This window comes from Lepidochelys kempii, chromosome 10 (assembly GCF_965140285.1).
Source record: "Lepidochelys kempii isolate rLepKem1 chromosome 10, rLepKem1.hap1, whole genome shotgun sequence".
Classification (NCBI taxonomy): Eukaryota; Metazoa; Chordata; order Testudines; family Cheloniidae; genus Lepidochelys; species Lepidochelys kempii.
Genome location: NC_136389.1, coordinates 66526452 through 66545282, shown reverse-complemented (window position 1 = coordinate 66545282; position 18831 = coordinate 66526452).

Sequence of the window (18831 nt, the reverse complement as noted above, 5' to 3'; positions counted from 1 at the left end):
CAGCTGGAAATGGCCCACCTTGATCATCACTGCAAAAGGTCCCCCCCTACCCGCTCTCCTGCTGGTGAATGCATCCGATGAAGTGAGCTGTAGCTCACAAAAGCTTATGCTCAAATAAATTTGTTAATCTCTAAGGTGCCACAAGTACTCCTTTTCTTTTTACAAATATAGACTAACACGGCTGCTACTCTGAAACCTCTACCAGATAGAGTGTTAAAGCTACAATTTGCCTTGTCAGTACTTGGACTTTAACATCACACCTTTTTCCTAGTGAAGAAAGGGCCACTGGGATTGCTCCCTTCACATATTTTAAATACTGTGCTGAATTGGGGCCTTAGTGATCAGTATAGACGAGAGCAAATGACATTCAGCTTTCCACCAGCTAAATAAGATCCAAGACTGCTTGGACCAAGGTTTAGTCATATTTAGCTGACATGACGCTGACCTTTTGTCCTGCCCTATACCAACTGCAAAACTGCATTCTGCATCTCATCTAACTCTATAACACGATTCATCAATACCCACCTTTTCTCAGTCTCTATCTTTTCTGCTTCCAAAAGGCTATTCTTCCCACTAGCTTCAAAAAATCCTTTTCTTGTTCTTGCTTTCTGTCCCAGTTACCAACCAATTTCCTTTCTCCAGTTCATTTCTAGAAACTAAGTTTATCCCGTGTGTTCTCCAGTTTTTAGATTTTTCATCCTTCCCAATTCAGTCTTTGCTAAGGTCATTTTACTCAGATAATTCCTTTAAAAAGGGCTAATGATTGGCTTGCAGTTAAATCCAAAGGTCTCTTTTCTTTTCATGTCTTTCTTGACTTATCAGCTACTTTTGGAACTTTGGATTACTCTTTATCAACTTGGTATAGGTAGTTTTTCTTGACTCAGCACTGCAGTATTTCTTCTCCTACTTACCGTGTTTGTATTTAATGGAAGACAATCCTGGCCAACTTCTTGCAGTGGGTGCTTTTTTGAATCCTGTACACTTTTCTCTATATACTTTCCTGCTGAGTGACATTTTTTCCTACTCACAGTCTGTAGTAATGGCGCTTTCTCTTGCCTATGCCTCATAATTCAGTCTTGCCTTCCCCTCCTCTTGGATGAAAGCCAATCTTAATTTAAGTGCAGCCAAGATAAAAATCTTTTATTTCCCTTCCCAATTGTCTCTCTTAGGTCTTAACTTTGCAACCTTACATTCACACTGAATAGCATCTACCTTCAGAAGTAATCCCACTGTCCTAAATGGCACTACTCATATGAAGAAATATTAAAGATTGCAGAATTGGGCCCTCTTTGGGCCATGCACTTGTGCCTTGATACTTGTAATGCTATCTCCCCAATCTTTCCTTCACTTCACTGGCTTCCAGGACACTTCAAAAAAATCTCACTCTTCAACTTAATGCTAACACAGGAACCAGTCACTCTTGTATTTCTTTGCTCATCACTCCCTACATTCCTTCATACCTCTTCCAAGAGACTAGACCCTCATTAGAGCATGGGCCTTTATCTAATGTTCATTAAAGTCAATGGTAATTCTTCTATTGACTTCAGGGGGCATTGGATCAAGCTCATTTTAAGGATTTCTAGGGGGCCTATCTGACAAGATGACTTAGGAGAGCCTTACAGTATACTTCCCACTGGGTCCCCCCTTAAGTCCATCTATCAGAACTGGAACAAAAGAAACCACCACGTGAATGTAAACTCACAACAACACTTTATTTACTAAAGGAGAGCGAAGGAAGGGGAGGGAGGATGGATTAAGACTCAGGAGATTTGGAATAGAAACACACACATGCACAAACACTCAATAAGGCAAAGGTGTCCTTCTACAGGTGATGCTGATGGAGAGGCTGCAGAATCTGGATCAGTGAAGTCAGCGATGGACACCAACAGTGGATCACAGGTGTAGAAGACAGGTATGTAACCCTATCTCAGGCCACCCCCGCCCCCATCCCTTGCTGCATCTTCTATGGTTGTAAGTCTGAACTAATTGGACCGAGTCCACGCATGCAAGTCTGCTTCCCAAAAGAAAAGCAAACCCCAAAACTACAGTTCTGTTTAGAGAGTGGCTACTACAGGCCAGTAACCAGTGTGAAACGGGGTACCACACTACAGAGAGAGCACGTTGGACAGCTGAGCCGCCAAAGACTCAAGAGCCCCTGGCCCCTCCCCTCATCTGCCTTTATAGGAACTGGTTGCTTACCAACAACAGATTCCCGCTCTTTCTACTTTCCCGCCTTTTGCTTAGTGTAGGGGAACAAGAACCTGTCACAACATGGAGATCACCTTGTTCTTATCCCAGACCAAGATGGCCACCTAATAAACAATACCTTAAAACCCAACTTGGTGCGTGTGCAGCTCTCCCAGTAATTTGGCAGGGGCGAAGCTGTGACTAACATCATGGTAGGCCATTCCTCCCAGTATACTCTTATGCACAGAGGAGAGATTCTACCCGTTTGTATGATTATACCCTCCTTCCCTCCCCTGCCTCTTGCACAATAAAGGCTTGATCCTACACCATTGAAGAGAATGGAAGTTTTGCCACTGACTCCATTGGAAGCAAGATAGAGCCTGAACACAGCAAAAAGCAGGACTTTACCCATGTATAAAACTGGCTTTATAAATCACAAAGGTAACCAGAAGCTGGATAAGACTGAAGGTAGCAGCTCTAGAACTTTTGAATTTTACAAGAAGTTTGGTGATTCAATTCTATTTACCTTTATGTTCCCCTCAGGTGCCTTACAGACTGTGTGCTCTTTAGCACAAGAAACATTTCTTCTTTCCTGGTTGAAAACTGTCTACTGTGGAAGCTATTATATTACAGTATTTTTCTAACAACTTCTATAACTATTATTAGGACTTGACAGGTTAATCCCTCTTTCCACCCCCAAATGCAGGGTCAGATCTTATGACTTGTGAGCTACAGATGTTGCTCCTTACCTATAATTCTGCAATTTAATCCATAAAGCGTTTGCAGGCTCAGGTCCTAAATCTGTACTGTTTTATCTCAAAGTTTTGGTTTGTTCTATTCTAAATCACTTCCCCGCTCCACACCCCAGTTCTATCAAAAATAAAAGCTTCTAAGGGCAATTAGTAGCCATCCCTATATTTAGGTTTCCTAAAAGATTTTCAGCACCTTCATGGTTTGCATGAACTTGAAGTTTGGCAGCAGGATAATCCTGGGGTCAGGGATTTTTCCCTATGAAAAAAATAAATCTGTTGATATTTAGACAAATTATAAGATGTCAAAAATTGCCACCCCACCATGTTTTGCTCCATAGAACTTGCTAGAAGCGGACCACTAAAATCCTTGAATATTCTATCATCACTTAGCATGCCCCATAGCATCTCACTTCAGCATGCCACACAGACCTGAGTTTTAGATTGCAACACAGACAAATGCCAGCAATGCCCCTCTGCCATGTACATTGGCCAAACCGGACAGTCTCTATGCAAAAGAATAAATGGACACAAATCTGACATCAGGAATGATAACATTAAAAAACCAGTAGGAGAACACAACAACCTCTCTGGTCACTCAATAACAGACTTAAAGGTGGCAATTTTGCATCAGAAAAGCTTCAAGAACAGACTCCAACCAGAAACTGCTGAACTAGAATTTGCAATCTAGATACCATTAACTTGGGCTTGAATAGAGACTGGGTCAATACACAAATTGAATCTATTTCCCCATGTTAAGTATCCTCACACCTTCTTGTCAACTGTCTGAAATGGGCCATCTTGATTATCAAGACAAAAGTTTTTTTCCCCCCCTCATGCTGCTAATAGCTCATCTTAATTAATTAGCCTCTTATAGTTGGTATGGCACCTTCCACCTTTTCATGTTCTCTATATGCATACATATCTTCTTACTATATGTTCCATTCTATGCATCTGATGAAGTGGGCTGTAGCCCACAAAAGCTTATGCTTAAATAAAATTGTTAGTCTCTCAGGTGCCAAAAGTCTTACAGACAAAACTGATCATCAGACTGCTGTTGCTTTAGCCAAGGGAAAGGTACACTGGATTGGGAACCAGAAGGTCATGAGTATAAGTCTCACTACTGTTAATAAGTGCTATACTTTTCATAGCACTCATTATTCAGAAAGGCATTACTAAACAGTCACACAAGCAGCAACTGGAACCCAAATCTCTATAGGGGCAGAGCCAGCTCTCAGCCATGCTGTTTTTAATCTACCAAACCTATGTCCTTGGTTAGGAGGTCTGTAAAAATGCAGCTATTCAGGAATATATAGTTATAAAGGATCCAAACAGGGGGAAACCAAAACAAATGTATCCCCTTTAAGAACATCTCAGGGACAGAGCAGCCTTAACAAGGTTCTTTAGACCCTTACCTCAGGGTCCCCACTTCAGAGCTCCTAAACTTAGAGTCAGCAAACAAACCCTCTAAGCTTGGCAGGCTAGTTCCCTAAAGTCTGGAAAAAAAGAGACTACAGCAACCAATATAGCTGTTAACACTCTCTCTCTCCTGCTTAGCTTCCTCTTCCTGCTTAATAGCCCAGGGCTGGGCAGGAGACCTCTTTGATCACAGCCAAGCTGTTCTGGTTGCAGGTTCCAGTCTGTTCCTTAAAGAAGTAGCACACTCCTCCATATTGACCCACTGTTTCATTGTCCCACTCATCCTCTTCTAAAGGCAGGTTCCTCTTGCTGCCCTCCATTGTTGTTAGTCTCTTAGCTCTAGTAGTAGTGATCAATGCTGAAGGTCCAGGCTTCAAAACCTGTTGATGATATGTGATGGGGTTGTTAGAAAACAAAACCCTGTGCAACTCTTTCTTAATAGAGGTAGGAAATTGCATACCAAAAAAAAATGTTAAAATAATGTTAGTAAGATTGCAAATTCAAGTTCTCAACAGTTAGAAAATGCCTGAATTAAGGTTGTCCATGTAAACTTAATTCAGCCCTCTGATAAGTATGAATTATGGTAGTCTTCAATTACATAATCACATTTTTTTCTATAGGGTTTATGCCTCATTTAGTGCACAAAAGGTGGAATCTAAATTCTAGCATTCCTAACTTACGAGTACTTGGTTTGCAACCTTAACATTATATTAACAATATTTAACATATAAATCAACATGTTTGTATGATTTTTTTAAAAACAAGGATCTTGTATCAAATTGCAATTATCCTTGTTAAAAGTTTTAGTTTTCATAGTAGCATTTTACAAATGAATGAAAATGAAGTAATATTACTTCCCAAAATGAAAGATAGAATTGGAAGTAAAAATTTCACCAGACTTTGATGGATTTTAGATAGTGAGTCAGATGTGATACTACAGTTCCAGTTAAAAGATGCTTCAGAATTATATCCTTGTAATGAAAGAGTTGCAGATACTTATCATATTGGTGTTAGCCTTGACTGCAAGAGTCACAGTGAGTGAAGCTCTAAGTATAAACTCAAGCTGTCCATCACCATGTATGGTCTTTCCCTCTGGAGTCAGTAGACTCTTCCATTAAAGATATACCTGTTAGAGAAACAGAAGTCTTAAAGGAATGCACTGTTGGCTAATGAGAATATCTATCCCACATATGTTCCACAGCACCATAACAGGTGAGCACACCTGTAACCATTTACAGTTGCAATGCCTGATGTGCCCTGTGGCGCCTGCTGTGAAAGGCCAAGCAACAGATGAGCCTGTCTGACCAGTATTTTTGCTGTATTACTAATTTAAAGAACCTGGAGTCAAATCGTCTTGTCTCAACTAGTCATGTTTTTATATGCATTTATTTTAGAAGTTTAAATTGAGCTAAGTGGCTTTTAGTATTCAAGAAGATTGAGAACACTCTCTTTTGCTGAACAATTTAAAAATGCTTAACTATGAAAATGGGACCTACTTACTTAACAGAACTTTTCTCCACCTGCATTCCATCATATTGTACAGTTTTCTTCTTCTGTTAGCCCTGCAGAGCCAGCACCACTGTGAGGGGGTTCAAGTCTTTTTAGTGCATAGTCACTGTAATTGTTTATTAAATTCCAGCCAATTATACCTGAGGGTTTGAACGCATGTCACTTGGGACAGAATTTGGCCTGCAGAACCTTTACTATTGGAGATATGGCGCAAGATGAAAGAACTCTGCCTGACTCTCAGATTCCAGGTTGAATTTTCAGGATTAGCAGTTAAAAAAACCAATAACATATTTTTGCTTTAATTACTTGTATATTTAAGATCTAGTTTCAAATTTCCTGAAGATCCTTAATTGTTTCTTTGGGGTGCCCAAGTTTGCACAAAATGTATCTCAGAATCTCAATATTGCAGTTTAAGCACTTTCCCTTGTAGCCTCATATTTCAATAGGTAAAGATACATTTTAATAATAATCACTGCATGTATTCTATTATGCAATATTTAAAACCAAATATATTAATTTAATATATTTTATCTGTGACTCTTATGAAAACACAATCTTTAAAAAACATTCCTATTTAAATGTTTCAAAATCCATGGAACGGGATTCCCATTTGATCCAAGCATTATGTAATGTAAAACCTTGCTCAAAAGCCATATAGGAAATAATACTATGTAGGCTTCACGGGGACCTTAAGAGAAACTTCTTTACTTCCCTGTTCTTAATCACTCATAAAAATGAAAGGTGGGTGAGGTAACATCTTTTATTGTGAGAAAGACAAGCTTTCGAGCCACACAGAGCTCTGAAGAAGAAGTTGGTCCAATAAAAGATATTACCTCACCCATCTTGTCTGTTTAATCTCCTGGGACAGACATGTTACAACTACCCTGCATATAAAAAGGAAAATCAGAGAAAAAGAGCTCTTCTTTTATTGTAATTTATTAAAAATACAAGTGAAAAATAGAGCTGAAAAACTTTACCATACTTTTTCAAGGCAAACCAGCATGTGTACCAGTTGGAGAAGGCAAAATATTTCTCACCTTGCATTCTAGAAGGTTTAAATTATATAAAGAAAAAACTATAATTTCCTTCTTATCTTTAAGAAGTAAAAAGGAGAAAAACTAGTTAAATCTTCTCCTGTCTTATAGGGGATGACTCCTTTGCAGGTGTTTTACATGCAAGTTATGTAGCAGTAAGTTAAAATTTTCTTAACTCATCCCAGTAGTATGATAAAGATATCTCTAATTGTATTACTTTATATTTTATACAATTATTGCTTTACTTCTTCAGACCTTTTTGCCTTATAATTGCCTCTTCAATTTCATTATTAAATATAACCAAAGCATGCATATAAAGCACATTTCAAGATGTATACTTCAAATTTGTGTATCAATTTCAATATTAATATATGTGCATATATGTAAACATTATTTCTAAAAAACATGTAAATATTGGTTTAGCTTCTACCACAGGGCGAGGTGACAGAGATGGAGTGTATTCCAACACGAAGAGAGTTTGTGATCATATGTGACATTTTACCCTCTACCACACTACAGTACCGACTGCTGAAACGTTCAGGCAGGTCATACAGCAGAAGGCAAGTCACTCAGTGGGATATATTTCATTCATACCAACATTCCCATGCTCCCAGTAACATGAACTGCCTACACTTTCCAGTGGCCAGTACAGTATCAACAATACTTTCTGTCAGGGCTGCCAAGAGAACTTCATGGCTGCGGGGACATTTGAAATCCCATAAAATCTCATATATATCCTCTTTCTGACATACTCCGCAGCATGGTTGGGTCTAAAATTTGCAAAGTGCTCAGATTTGTTTTCTGCTGGGTATTCATGGGAATTATTTGCCTCTCCATAATGTGCCCATTAAGTGGACTCAAGGATTCCCAAACTGTAGCACGTGTATCACTTGGGGGGAAATGAGCTTGATGTTCTACCCAGTCACTGCACACCAAGTTTTTAAGAAGGTCGGATGTGAGCCAATAAAGCTGGGGAGCCGCTGGGTAAAGAATATGGCTAGTGGACCAAATTCTGTTCTCACTCATGAGTAAATACAGAATGACGTCAGTGGAGTTAGTCCAGAATTACAGCAGTGTCATTGAGAGCGACTGGAATCCAGGAAAATGGTATTATCTTCCTTTAACCAGTGAGCTGGAAGCAAATCACCGTCCCTCCTATTGGAAGAGTCTTTGCAGGAGTTTGCAGCTCTGGCAACACAACCTCTGCACTACTCTGCAGAGGAGCAATACATGTTCCCTTCTTGAGGAACCATGCTGCCATTGGCTCCCCACTCAGCCCGAGACCTACTCCTCCCCTGCTGGGAGGGGACAGCACAAAGCACCAGAAGTATTTCCCCTATTTCCACTGGGGAGCATGCTACAAAGAGCAGCTTTTTTCCTTCCTCCTCCCATCCTGATACGATTCCCTTATACTGAGCCGCAGGGTAGGTCTACACTGCAATGTAAGACCAGCATTAGCAGACCTGTGCTTGTTAACCTAGGGCTTGAGCCTCTCCACTTATTTGTAATCCCAGGTTAGGAATTGTTGAACCCTGGGTCCCAACCTGTGGCTCAAGTACCTATGCTGAATTATGTGGGCCTGAGTTCAACCACTCATAGCCCAGACTTCCTAGTGCCCTCCCCAAATGTGGCCTCTCTACATGATGCAGTGTGGGAAACTTGACTGTCCACAAAATTTGACTGTCTGGAGGACAAAGGAAGTCAGCCCGTGAGACTGTGGAATACTTTTGGCAGACTCCAAGAGCACGAGTCCAGTGGGGTTGTGTCTACACTGCAAAATAATAGGGCTTGAGCCCTGGGTCCCAGCTTGACTGAGTCTCAGATCCTCCACCCTCATGGAGACTTGGGACCCTGGGTCCAAGCCCTGGATCAGCATGGTTTGTGTGTAGACAGAAGGAGGAGGTAGGCTTGAGCCTGAGCTCGAACCCTGGACTTACACTGCAGTGTAGACATACCCTGTCAGTACTGAACACACACAGTACCCTAGAAGGGGCCACTGCAGGCTTCTAGGAGGGCAGAGCCACCACCACTCTTCCCACTCCTGGCAGCTTTGTTGCCTCATCTATTCATCTCTGCTCCACTCTGCACTTCGTGGCGGGTGGGAGCATAGGGCCCTGAGAAGGAATAGAGCCAGTAACACACACTCATCTGAATAATTCCTTCCTTTGTTAGGATAAGGAATTTTACCTTGAATGGGAGCCCATGGTACTTTAGCACTATTCTCTGATGATGCACAGGCCTGTTACTCCCATTAATTGCCACAGAACATGCATCCAATATGACTAAATTGGAATTATAACAAGCTGTCTCAATAGGGTTTGCTACAGCTCAGTAAATCTGGCTGTGAGACTAAAGCCTTCTCCGCCCCACCTTTCTTTTTCTTAGAAAATACTGTACTTTGATAAGTCAGTTCCATTATTTGATGATCTGCTGGCAGCCTCTGTGACTATGGTTAATATTACTGCTCCTTGCAAAAGTTACCTAAGCTAAAATAGAAGCCTGCTTTGATTGTAGGCTGGAAACAAATTATATACATGGTCTGATCCGGAACACTTTGCTGGGCCACAACTTTCATTAGCTTCAGTGGGCGTTCTGCCTGAGTAAGAAGCTCAGAATTAGGCCCTAACATTGGTCTCAGTTCAAAAATAACATTGTACTGGACACGTGTCAGATGTCATCTGCCTTCATTGACAGCAATGGAAAAAGTGACAAGGATGACCTAGACCTCCCCAGTCTACCACATTTGGGGCTTCTCCAGACACATGAAGGTCCGGAGACAGTTGCAAGTGCCTTGCATTACCATAGACTCTATGGTGGGACTTTTTACCACTGGGGTTCCTACACCTGTATGTAGCCTAGTGCCTGTTGGTATAATCCTGGAGTGACTCTGGCTCTGTATCTATAACAAAATTACAGTTTCAAACCCTAATTAACCTAATGAAAATATCTTTATAAGAAAAATACTGGTAGGCCTGCCTAGGTAGGATCTTTTTTTAACACAGTCAACCAAGAATTGTTGCTAAGATTTGGGTAATACACATTCTCTAAAGCAACGACTGTCAAACTATCTTAATGATATGTTTATACCACACAGAATGAGGCCTGATTTTCAAAAGAGGTCATTGTCCACATTGGGGACAGCTGTTCAAAAGTGCTCAGCATGCAGCGCCTCTGACTGTGACATTTATGGGCAGATTTTCAAAGAACTCAGTAACTGGTGTGCTGAGCTCTTTTGAGTATCTAGACCTTTATTTTGGTGTCTAAATGAGCTGAGCTGTTTTAAAAACCTGGCCCCACCAATTTCAATAGCTATTTCAAACTGTCATAGTACAGTGGAATCTTGCTGAAAGGATCAGTTTGGGCAATCCTCTTTTCAATGTTCTGTCTAAATGATTAACATCTCCTGATTCATAAAAAAAATTGTACTCCCAGAATCAGACACATGTAGCAAAGCAAGGCCACCGTCTTGCAACAATAGGGGGAATTCTGCAAGGTGAATTAGTGCCACAACAGGTAGACCAAGCTAAAACTGCAGTGTGCTCAAGCTGTAACATTACACTAAATTAGCACAAGAGATATCCGATAATGCCAGTATCATATTTTCTCCCTGGCTGTCCTGTGGCTTCAAACAAGGTTCCCACAATTTATCACCTTGTATTGTGATCACTCTCTTCGGGGGAAGGAAACTCCCCTCCCCTTTCTAGAGGAGCTCACCAACTCTGCAGCAATCTCACTCCTGCCCATCCAAGGCACAAGAGGCTCTGTGCCAGGAATGCAGTCTTAGTCCAGTGCCAGGGGTTAAAGCTGGCACCTCTCATATGGCAGTGAGAACACTATCACTGGGCTGCTAGGGTTTCATATCAGTTACCTCTAAGGTTTCTGAGATGAACTTCATTATGGCTAACATAGTTTCTCTTAGGAAGAACTACTCGCAGTCATAAATTATCTGAAAGCCAATTCCGAACTGGACATTAAAAATAACTTGAAATTGATTTAACCTTTGATCAATCTACAGGCAAATGTAAGGACCCCTGACCAAGCCAGTTAAGGAAAGAAATACAAGAGAGAAGGCTGACACCACAGCTTTCTTCCACTTAGGAGCTTCCACAGAAAGTTCCAGCCAAGAGCTTCATGTGGTAAGTAGATGTAGGGAATTTATAGCTTCCCGGGGCTCTCTGTCCCCACACCATCCCCTTAATTGCATATGTCCTGAATTCTACCTTAACATAAACTGCCTAGCATAAAGAAAAGGAGTACTTATGGCACCTTAGAGACTAACAAATTTATTTGAGCATAAGCATTCGTGAGCAACAGCTCACTTCATCGGATGCATGCAGTGGAAAATACAGTGAGGAGCTGTCGCTCATGAAAGCTCATGCTCAAATAAATTTGTTAGTCTCTAAGGTGCCACAAGTCCTCCTGTTCTTTTTGCGGATACAGATTAACAGGGCTGCTACTCTGACACCTGCCTAGCATAAATTGCCCTCTAGCGACCCCTGGCGGATCATTACTATATTAAATAACTGCATTACTTTGGGCCTAGGGGTTATCTGTACCGCTTAGCTGGCAGCATTTTCACTTCTGGGCCTGTAGGATTTGAGTTTAATTCCCACCAAGGCTCTAACACAGGAGAGCAATATGAAAGGGCAGCTCCACTGCTGGACACAGAGCCCTTCAAGTACAGTATTGACTAAAGCACTATTTGCCCCACTCTGGTGACCATTCTGCTGGAAGTTAAATATGACATGGTGCTTTATGCAAAGAACAGTAATTTTATTTGTGATAAAACAGTGAGCAGTTCACCAGAGCAAACTTTGGGGCATGATGCAAGGGTTAATTCATTGGTTTAGCTTTTCTTTCATTTTTTCCTATCCTAGTTATATGTGGATAATGTAACTAACTCTGTAAATAAACACCTGAGTGCTAACACAACAAGCCCTCTACGGATCATTGAAATCAGTAATAACTAAAATCACCCCCTGAAGTAAAAACAGAGCGAGTCCTGCACTAGAGCAGAGTACGGAAGGGCAGTGAATAAACTACCTAGACAATGCGTCCTCTGTCAATAAGGCAGGTTCTAATGTCCAAGGTTGAGTACAAATAAGGGTTGAGCTCTTACCACCTAATCCCACTCCCACTGAAGTCAGTGAGAATCTGCAGTGACTTCAACGGGCATTGGATCAGGCTGATAATCACTGTCACATAACCATAATACTGTACTTAGCACTCTGCCTCTTCCAAGTACAGTGCAAATGTTATTAACTAATCCTTGCCCTAGCACCCCGTGGTAAGCTAATATACTTAGGCTAATTTGCAGAGGGGGAAACTAAAGGTTCAGTCCTGCTTCTATTAAAATCAATAGCAAAATTCATGGGGAGTAGGACTGGGCCCTCGGGATATGTCTACACTCCAATAGAAGTCCTACTGGTATGGGTTAGCTGACTTGGGCTCCTGGGGCTCCAGCTGTGAGGCTATAAAACTGCAGTGCAGTTGGCTCAGGCTGGAGCTTGGGCTGTGGGACCCCATGATGGGAGACGATCTCAGAGTCCGGGCTCCAGGCGGAGCCTGTGTCTACATGGCAATTTTTAGCCCCACAGCCCGAGCCCCACGCAGCTGTCCTGGGCTCTGAGGCTCGGTGCCGGAGGTTTTTCATTGCAGTGTAGACATACCCTAAGAGACCAATAGGTTAGGGATCATATTTTCAAAAATGCTCACTAATTTTGGGAGCACCCATTTCTGGGGTACCCCACTTGAGATACCTATGTGTTCTGCTATGGAGAATGAGACAAAAGTCCATTTTTCACTTTCTTCCTGATAGAAAAAAATATAAAACAAGGAGGCATGTGATTTTCATTAATTTTTTATGCATGCATGAGAGCTTAGGATGAACTAGAGAATGTACTGTCTTTAAACTCTGCAGTCCTTATATTTTAGTATTCTTAGTGTCAATGTTTCTTCTGCATTATATTGTCCCTTTGACCTGAGCAGTAAGCCAGTAGTGAGAGCCTTGCCAAGTTGTTTCCTTCAAGAGAAGAAACTGATGATATGAGTCAAGTACTTCTTTGATGCAATCCTGTTTCTGTACATTCTTTGTAAATAAAATCCTGTTTCCCTGAACACAGTAGAACACAGTAGAAACAAACAGCACCAGGCTCACAATTCCATAGCCTGCCTCTCCAGTCAGTCCTGTGCCCCAAGGAGCTCTCTCCCTCTCTGCACCCTTTCAGGGCCACACTTAAGACTGCTCCTCTCGCTGTCTATTGGCTTTCTGCTTCTAACATGCACACGTTTGCCAAACAATTCCCTATCCCCTGCATTTGCAATGAGTCCCTGGGAAACTCCTCAGACCCCATGGCTTACCTCTGTTCATGCTTTGCCATATGCCTGGTTACCTGGAACCCTTCTCCCCTGATCCTGGCTGCCCTTTCCAAAATCATGTGTGGACCAGACACTGTTTCATTTCTCATTTGCTAATTGTTTTTCACCCCCAGCATTCCTAGTTCCAGCACCTATGATCCCATGTGAGCCTTATTTTGAGAGATTACATAGGTTTAGGTGGTGCATAATCCTTGTGCTAGTCTGGACTGCTGTTCCCTGGCTGGATGCAGTGCATAGTTCTGTCCTAGCAATTAATCTACATACAGCTTCAACGATATGCACTGAGCAACTATCTGACAAATCCCTCCCCCCCACCCCCATATCCCAAACAAAATTATTGAACAGGAATGGAGACTAAGAAATAGTGTTGGATTTTCCTTGACACCAAAGCAGTTCCAGAAATTGTAGTTTGTGGCAGTTTGGCCATGCACTCCTGTAACTATTACTAGAGTTATTTGGGGAGTTTCTTGGTGGATTTGCCAATGAATGAGCTGACGGAGGCTTTCCGTTTTCTAGACAGCTGATTATTATTATCTGTAAGGACTAGCGCTAACTTTGGGTTGCCTGTGCCTGGGCGTGCTTGGGGAGGGTGGCTCTTCCAACACACCTGTGCAGTATCCAAGCACACTGCTGACACTAGCAGTCTCTAAGCTCGAGGGCAGAACTAGCTACTGTACTTGGCTACCCTTCAGAAGGAGTGGCCAGACACGCTGTAAGCACAGCTGAAGTCAGGTTGAATGAATTTGCAGTCACTTTTCCTTTGGGGTTCCAGAAAGGAAGAGAGAATCTGCCTGATTGCTATAGAAGCTTCACTTGGCCTTGTCTGAGCCCCTACAGTTGGCATGTACATTAGACTGTGCTCAAAAAGCAAGATCTTAATTTTCAAATTATGGTATTGGAGCAATTCAGCAATATACCTTCATGTCCCTGAATCCTTTACTCTGTAAGTATTCTGAAACACAAAATTCCTTCTCCAATCCCACCCTTTGCCCTCTTCTGCTCTCTCACACTAACATTTTTATCAACTTTCTGCTAACCATCGTAAACCTGGTCTCCTTAGAGCAATGCAAATCAGCAGTAATGCCTGAAATCAATGAAGTAACATGGCTGCAAACTCTGGCCCTGATTCTGACACTGGTGCAACTCAGGGGTAACGCTAATGAAATCACTGGGGTTGGCCAAGTGTAACAGCAGTGTGAAGTTAGAATCAGGCCATCAGTGTAACAGAAATCAGAGTCAGCCTGACCGCAAATACAAAAATGATGATTTTGCTCAGAGCGGCGCTTGTCTGCCCGGAAAGAGAGGAACCACGGCCCAGAGGGAGCAGAGTCATTGGACTTTTGGAGTTTGACCCCACGTCTTAAAATTCCACTGGCCTCTACTATGTATCCTACCATGCACAGCAAGAAAAATTTCAGAGTGCCCACAGCTCAGCATCCAAACAAAGGACCATGGGATACTCACCCACAATGCTATGCCCTTTGTGCCCACCAGGCCCCCATCATGTGTACACAATGGTGTGAATTGAAATAGGACACAGCTGTCCTGTGTGTACACTATTGCTGCGGCTGATGTCCTGTGGCCTAGGTAGTGTGCTTCCCCTCTATAGACAAGTCCTCATTGTCTTCATAGACTTTCCCAGATGCCTTATTTTCACAGCCTTTTGTATTTTTTTGGATTGCCCAAAAAACAGAAGGCTGGCATTCAATAAATTTTAAAGTTGTAAACTTTTAAAGTGCTGTGTGGCATTTTCCTTCCCTCTTCCACCACCCCTCCTGGGCTACCTTGGTAGTCATCCCCCTATTTGTGCGATGAATGAATAAAGAATGCATGAATGTGAAGCAACAATGACTTTATTGCCTCTGCAAGTGGTGATCAAAGGGAGGAGGGGAGGGTGGTTAGCTTACAGGGAAGTAGAGTGAACCAAGGGGCAGGGGATTTCATCAAGGAGAAACAAACAGAACTTTCACACCGTAGCCTGGCCAGTCACGAAACTGGTTTTCAAAGCTTCTCTGATGCGTACCGTGCCCTCCTGTGCTCTTCTAACCGCCCTGGTGTCTGGCTGCGCGTAATCAGCAGCCAGGCGATTTGCCTCAACCTCCCACCCCGCCATAAATGTCTCCCCCTTACTCTCACAGATATTGTGGAGCACACAGCAAGCAGTAATAACAGTGGGAATATTGGTTTCGCTGAGGTCTAAGCGAGTCAGTAAACTGCGCCAGCGTGCCTTTAAACGTCCAAATGCACATTCTACCACCATTCTGCACTTGCTCAGCCTGTAGTTGAACAGCTCCTGACTACTGTCCAGGCTGCCTGTGTATGGCTTCATGAGCCATGGCATTAAGGGGTAGGCTGGGTCCCCAAGGATACATATAGGCATTTCAACATCCCCAACAGTTATTTTCTGGTCTGGGAATAAAGTCCCTTCCTGCAGCTTTTGAAACAGACCAGAGTTCCTGAAGATGCGAGTGTCATGTACCTTTCCCGGCCATCCCATGTTGATGCTGGTGAAACGTCCCTTGTGGTCCACCAGAGCTTTCAGCACTATTGAAAAGTATCCCTTGCAGTTTATGTCCTCGCCGGCTTGGTGCTCCAGTGCCAAGATAGGGATATGGGTTCCGTCTATGGCCCCACCACAGTTAGGGAATCCCATTGCAGCAAAGCCATCCACTATGACCTGCACATTTCCCAGGGTCACTACCCTTGATATCAGCAGATCCTTGATTGCGTGGGCTACTTGTATCACAGCAGCCCCCACAATAGATTTGCCCACTCCAAATTGATTCCCAACTGACCGGTAGCTGTCTAGCGTCGCAAGCTTCCACAGGGCTATCGCCACTCGCTTCTCAACTGTGAGGGCTGCTCTCATCTTGGTATTCATGCGCTTCAGGGCAGGGGAAAGCAAGTCACAAAGTTCCATGAAACTGCCCTTAAGCATGTGAAAGTTTCGCAGCCACTGGGAATCGTCCCAGACCTACAACACTATGCGGTCCCACCAGTCTGTGCTTGTTTCCCGAGCCCAGAATCGGCGTTCCACAGCATGAACCTGCCCCATTAGCACCATGATGCATGCATTGGCAGGGCCCGTGCTTTCAGAGAAATCTGTGTCCATGTCCTGATCACTCACGTGACCGCGCTGACGTCGCCTCGTCATCCAGTATTGCTCTGCCAGGTTCTGGTGCTGCATATACTGCTGGATAATGCGTGTGGTGTTTAATGTGCTCCTAATTGCCAAAGTGAGCTGAGCGGCCTCCATGCTTACCTTGGTATGGTGTCCGCACAGAAAAAAGAGGCGGAATGATTGTCTGCCATTGCTCTGACGGAGGGAGGGGCGACTGACGACATGGCTTACAGGGTTGGCTTACAGGGAATTAAAGTCAACAAAGGGGGTGGCTTTACATCTATGAGTATTTCAGGCAGGACTTCACGGAGGGTTCCAATAAGAAATGGTGCACCTAAGTAATTGTTCTTATTGGAACAAGCAGGTTGGTCTGGACTCTGATTGATATATGGCTAGATTTAACTCGCTGCACCTTCTCTGTGAGTGACTGTAGTGTGACCTAGAGGAATGAGTCCCCTAGATGGGGGAGGAGGGGAAGCAAATGAGTACAAAACAAATCTGGTCTATTTCTTGTTTTGATCCACTCCATCTATCTTTTATATCTTTGGCTGACAGCAGACAGTGCAAAAGGACTGCAAACCATCCACATCTCATGGCTGCTCGGCAGAAGACGGTGCAGTAGAACTGCTAGCCATCCTCATCTCTTGCCTGCCCGACAGAAGATGGTACAGTAGGACTGCTAGCAATCCGTATCGCCTGCCTGCTCACCATAAGATGGTTCAATAGGACTGACTGCAGGACTAAAGAGAATGATCTGGTCAAGTCACTCCAATCCCTGCGCCCATGTCTGCCCAGGCACTCCTGGCCGATATGGCCAGGAGCACCTCGGACATGACGATGACGGCTACCAGTCGTACTGTACCGTCTGCTGCCACAAGGCAATGGCTGTGTGTATGTGTGTACAAGGCAATGGCTGTGATGCTGTGTGTAGCAATGCAGTACCTCGTCTGCCAGCACCCAGGAGACATACAGTGATGGTTACCTGAGCGGGCTCCATGCTTGCCATGGTATGGCGTCTGCACAGGTAACTCAGGAAAAAAGGCGCGAAACGATTGTCTGCCCTTGCTTTCATGGAGGGAGAGAGGGAATGGGGGCCTGACGATATGCACCCAGAATCACCCGTGACAATGTTTTAGCCCCATCAGGCATTGGGATCTCAACCCAGAATTCCAATGGGCAGTGGAGACAGCGGGAACTGTGGGATAGCTACCCACAGTGCAACGCTCCGGAAGTCGACTCTAGCCTCGGTACTGTGGAAGCGCTCCGCTGAGTTACTGCACTTAATGCACTTAGAGCATTTTCTGTGGGGACACACACACTCGAATATATAAAACCAATTTCTAAAAAAACGACTTCTATAAATTCAACCTAATTCCGTAGTGTAGACATACCCTGAGTCTCCTTTTTTCCAAGCTGAAAAGTCCTAGCCTCTTTAATCTCTCCTGATATGGGACCCGTTCCAAATCATTTTAGTTGCCCTTCTCTGAACCTTTTCTAATGCCAGTATATCTTTTTTGAGATGAGGAGACCACATCTGTACGCAGTATTCAAGATGTGGGCATAACATGGATTTATATAAGGGCAATAAGGTATTATGTCAATGGGAAATTGTTAGTGATATCATCAGTGGAAGCAGGATGGGAGCCCAAGTCTCTTTGTGAGTCAGTTCATTCTGTACTGACTGTACACCTATGTTAGCGTTAGCTGTCTGCCATGGATAGCTATACGTGTACTTGAAAAGGAAAGCAACATGTTGCAATATAACCCTTGCATTTGCCCTGAAGAGGTAAAATCAATTTGACCTTGATCCTAATACCCCAAACTTTTGGAATCAGTTCAGTCTGACAGATAAGTGTCTCTCCTCCGCCAGCATGCAATACAGTTGTTGTTGCCACCGAAATCAGAGCTATGTAATCATGCGTACAAATCACTGTTTCCGCCAGCTGTAACTGAAGCTTTGTTATCATGGTGATATGGAGCTACATAAGCTGTGTGAGAAACATCCTCTCCAGCCCCACGCCGCCTGCAGCAAAGCAGGGAGGCATCTGTCAGCCGTTGGGGCACCTGTTCTGGAAGGGGAATCGGAACGAAACTCGGAGTTGCTGCTATCCTGATTTCTCTGAGATCAGCCTCCCTTCCCAGGTACCTAACCACTTTGGGTGCGGTGGAGTGAGTCGGCTTTAACGATACCGCCTGGCAGGCGGGCCAGAGCTCGAGAATACTTCGCTTTTAACGACAGGGCTCTCCCGCAAAGGCATTTCCCCGATCGCTCACCACGTCCCGCCCTGGAAAAGTGACCGACCATGAGTCCTTCCCCCCGTGCCCCACGCGGCTGCAGGTTTCGCCTGGTCTCCGCAACCACCCAGCCCCATGTGGCTGGCACCTGGTCCTGACTCCTCCTGGATGCGATTCCTCCCCCCAGGCCAGCCCACCC